At 37.7% G+C, this 4883-nt stretch overlaps 1 long non-coding RNA gene across 1 annotated transcript; it reads right to left on the reverse strand.

Moving 5' to 3' along the window:
• Window positions 1–694: 694 nt before the first annotated feature.
• Window positions 695–4618, reverse strand: LOC109497781. The gene is made up of 3 exons (XR_002154206.3): window positions 4430–4618; window positions 2745–2853; window positions 695–1342 (listed from the first exon to the last, which is right to left on the reverse strand). It is a non-coding gene; the product is annotated as an uncharacterized LOC109497781 (long non-coding RNA).
• Between the last annotated feature and the right edge of the window lie 265 nt (window positions 4619–4883).

A 4883-nucleotide genomic window follows, 5' to 3' on the forward strand; every position in this document is an offset into this window, starting at 1 on the left:
CCAAACAAAAGTTAAAGATAATGAAAACAGATAGCAGTTCTATTCAAGATCAATCAGAGGAAACAAATTCACAAAATGAGAAATAAGAAGCCATGTAACATATCCAAAAAAGACTATTATAAGATGATACTTGTGGCAGATACCACTTATGACTGACCTCCAACTTTTGCCCTTAGGCACTAGGGCAGTCCATGTGGACATAAATATGGACAAGGAATGGTAGGTAAGTGGAAGTCCAGTGACTAAGGCTCCCAGGAAAAGTATTTTTCCTGGAAAAATTAATGGTGTTATCCATTGCTTTTTTTTTCCCTGTTTCATTCATTTTCCTGCCTGGTAAATGGACATAATGCCTGCATTATGAGAAGAAAACATGCTTGATAAAGATGACCATTCATACAAGCAGAGTCTGGGTCCATGATGGCATGCATTAGCAACTGTACCATTAATGGACCACTTACCTCAAGATGTCTTTCCTTCTTTTCTGCCTTCCCTCCCTTAGTCCTTCCCTTTCTTTCTTTTAAAAGAAAAAATCGGGGGGTGCCTGGGTGGTTCGGTCAGTTGAGCATCTGACCTAGGCTTATGTCATGATCTCGCTGTTCATGAGTTTGCGAGCCTCACATGGGGCTCGCCCCTGTCAGCCTTTCAGCTCAGAGCCTGCTTTGTATCCTCTGTCCTTCTCTCTCTCAGCCCCTCCTCTGCTTGCGTGCTCTCTCAAAAACATAAATAAAACATTTGAAAATAAATAAATAAATAAATAAATAAATAAATAAATAAATAAATCTCTATTGAAGCCAGTGGCATTTGGATTTTCTGTTATTTGTAACCAATTACATTTCTGGTAATAACTGTAAACCCTGTGATATTTTGCCCTCCTTGCAAGCTAACAAATTATCCTGCCACAGTGTCTTGGGTGCTGGCAGAAGACACAAGACTCCCGAGGTCGAGGCATAGGATGTGTCATGACTCAAGACAACTTCAGAAACTAGAGTAACATCATTTTATTGTGCCAGTTCTTCACGTTCCAACTCCCACAAGGTATTAGGATAAGAGTCCTACCACACAGTGGGTTGTGTCACACAAGAGAAGACTCTAGTCTTTTATACTAGGCTATAAGCAAACCTTCGGGAACTTTGCTGCAGGGGGAGACATCTTTATTATGGTAGGTAGCAGAATAATCTGTCCTCTGCACTGTTATGAGACAAAGTTTGTATCTTCCAGGGCTGCTTGCTATTTAAATATTCTTGAAAAGATAATCCAGGGAAAAAATCTCAAAATGCATTCAGAAATATCTTGAAGGATTGCCAGTTAATGCCTCTCTCACAGGATGTGCAGAACTGTGAAACTGATGGATTATACGATTAAAAACTTTGTCCTTTTTATTCTGTGCTTTAAATTTTTTCCAAATGACTAAATCTAGATGCAAAAACATACATTTAAATAAGCTCAAAAATTAAAACATTGGATAAAAGACTAATAGCAGAGGAAACTGAAAGCAGTTACAAAAAAAAAAAAAAGAAAGAAAGAAAAAAGAAAAACTATCCACTCTTTTCCTTTCTTTTTCATTCCCTTCTCTTCCCAAATAATTTTGCTCCTAAGGCATTAGGTGGGGAATAGAAAAGTAGGTGTCCACAGTGGGGTGGGAAGGGAGTTGCCCAAAGTAGGAAGTCAACCCAAGTAGTTATAGGAGTGGTCCATTGTGGGAAGTCAGAATGGAAACAGAAGGATAGTCCTTCATGGGACTTTGGCCTGAAATGGGTCATTAGCACCTGGGCAAAATGAAGACAGCATCCACATCGGGATGGTGGCCTAATATAAGATAGCATGTCAGAGATCAAAGTGTGGGAGGAAGGGAATTATATCCTGGGCTCAAACGGGTTGAGAGGGGCATTCATTCTAGTGAAAAGAAGGCCACTGTGGAGAGTTAGATACGAGAAGGGACCAGAATGCATCTATGTGAAAAAGGACTGAGAGTGAAAATTTGAGAATGATTATAAACAAGGTGTGGATCAAATAAATTAATATATTAAGCCTTGTGGGAGCCAGATTCCTCAGTATTATAGAAGGAAACTGGTAATAGGGAAGGGAGAAAACTACAAATGAACTCTGTGGTGTTGAATTGGAACTGGATGTATTTGTGTGAACTCAGAGTTGCTGGTGTATAAACAGATAAAGTAGTAAGTACAGTGTGTATGTATGTGTGTGTCCACACATGTGCATATATACACACATATATTCTCAAGCTCTGTTCACTGTCTCCCATCAATGACACCTCAATAACCTAAGTCAACATATAGCCCAGATCTTGGCTTCTCAAAACCATTTCTACTAAAAGCAAGCAGGACTCTTAGAAGAAATGGTAACATCATACTTGCAGCAAGGAAATTTTAAGATGAATCTGGAACACTTTGGGCCAGAGAAAAGGCAATGCTCATACAATGATGGGACATGAGAAAGGGCTCCCATTGGTCACATGAGAAACAATGTAAAAAAGCCAATAATGAGAGTGATGGATTATAGCCCACTGAATGAAAGGAGAAATCATGAATCTATACCAATTTAAACGAATACAATTAATAAATTGAAAATATGATGAAGAAGAATATTAAATGGCTTCACTATCTCCACACAAGTAGATACTAATTTCAAAAAGAAAATAGGAACCTTACAGTAGGCAATCCCAGGAGACACCATCTTAACCAAGCGAACCACAAAGAGCGAAGGGAAAAGATGAAATTGTGTGTCACCTGAGGATGCAAAGAGGACAATGCAGCCACTTCCGTCACATTCCTTCCAAAGACAAACTCTGAATCTCATCATGAAGGAAAACCAGAAAAATCCAAATGGAGAAGCATTCTACAAAATAATTATAAACAATAGCAATGTCAAGGTCACCAAAATGAAGCACAGAGGAACTCTTCCAGACTGAGAAGACTAAAGACATATGAAAGCGAAGAACAGCCAGTAATTATAAACTGAATCATTTTGCAGAAAAGACATTTTTTTTTGAACAAGTAGTAAAATTGTACTGGGATCTGACAATTAGATGGAAAAATATATCAGTATTAATTCCCTGACCTTTATAACTATATTATTGTTATACAGAGGGGAAAGTCCCTGTTTATGGGAATTACATAATATGTTATTTGAGAGTGGTAGGCTATCAGTTTGGGAAGCTAAGTTTCAAATCATTCATTTAAAAATCTCATTGTTCTGTAAATTTGTGATTATTCCAAAACAAAAACAAATTAAAAACAAAAATGTCTTGACTCAAAAATATTCTCAAAATTATTCTGAAACCAGGTAATGTGATTCCATGCTTTCAAAATGTATTATTTCATATTTTATGGGAATATATGATCTTCACACTATTAACTAGTGCAGAATCTAGACCGAGGAATAACATTTCAATTTGGTTTATGAAGCTATCACCATTCTGACACCCAAATGCCAAAATACGGTATATATGAGATAGAGAGCAATCATTTCTGTGAATGTAATACAAAATCCTAAATCAAATACGACCATTCTAAATTCCATAGTAAATCATGAGCATTAGGGTTAAGAGTAGGAATAGAAGTTCAATATAAAATATAATGATTAAATGAATGGGCACTCAGGGAAAATAATGTGGCCTTGAATCCTTGGGTGAACTTGGACGGGTTACCTAACCTCTTTAAGCCTCAGTGTTTTCCTTAATAATCTACTCCACACTGTTGCAAGAAATAATTGACATATACATACTCTATACTATATATATTTGATATTATATACTATATATATATATACACTACACACTATATATATCTTAGCTAATTATTAAAAGTAGAAGACACATCTGTATTTATCAGTATTTATCTAAAATAGTGAGTAGCTTCTTTTGATGCTAAAAGAACACTTATTAAAGTATAATACTTAATAAACCTAATTCAGGACAAAATATACACATAAACACACAACTAGCACTAAGGTGATTTTTTAACAAAATAGGGAATATAAGCCTCTATCAGTCATGTATTCGTGCATAACAAACACCTCAAAATTTAGCGGCTTATGGAGACAATCAGCTCATCCCTCTCTCCATTTCTGTGACTCAGGAATTCAGAAAGGCCTAGATGGTTCTGTCTCAGAGTCTCTCATGATACTGTAGTCAAGTTGTTGGTGGAAGCTGCATTCATGTGAAGGCTTCTAAAGGCCAAAACGTTTTGTTTCCAGTGTTGCGAAACCTCATGGCTAACAAGATGAGGTTGCCAGTAGGACAAAGGCCTGTTTTTCTCCAGCTCCAAAGCCTGTCTTTGGGGCTGCTTCAGTGTCCTCCTGACATGGTTCCTGGCTTCCCCTACTGTGAGCAATCCAAGAGAGCAGGACTGGAGCTCCGATGTCTTCTATTCCCTAGATTTAGATGTTATTCCATCACCTACCCGCTACTTACATGGAGCAGAGAAGTGTCAATACCAGGGATGAGGGATCACTGGAAACCACGATGGAACCTATCACAGTATCTGAAGCCAATAGCCAACCTCCTCTCTGATGAAACTTGGGGTAGACAACTTGTAGTTGACTACACAGCCCTCTCCCAAACCTCGTTTTGTAGTGACATCCACAAACCACAAGTTAAATGGTGATCCTTCTTATTGGAACTGACTCAACGTCATGGCTACAATTATTTGGTCATAGGACTCAGACCAAGTCAGGCAGTAGCCCTTTCCTACAAATTTGCCTTGGGACAAGCAGCTTCCAATGTAAGCCTGGCTATCCTCTTAAAAGTATGCTATCCTCAGAAATGGTAGTGAGTGGTCACTTTGCAACGTAAGAAAAAAAAATGAGGCAATATACAAAAAGAAATTTATGAGAAGTGGAGAGAAAATATACACTGCAGTGGTTAC

Source organism: Felis catus, chromosome A2, assembly GCF_018350175.1.
Source record: "Felis catus isolate Fca126 chromosome A2, F.catus_Fca126_mat1.0, whole genome shotgun sequence".
Classification (NCBI taxonomy): Eukaryota; Metazoa; Chordata; class Mammalia; order Carnivora; family Felidae; genus Felis; species Felis catus.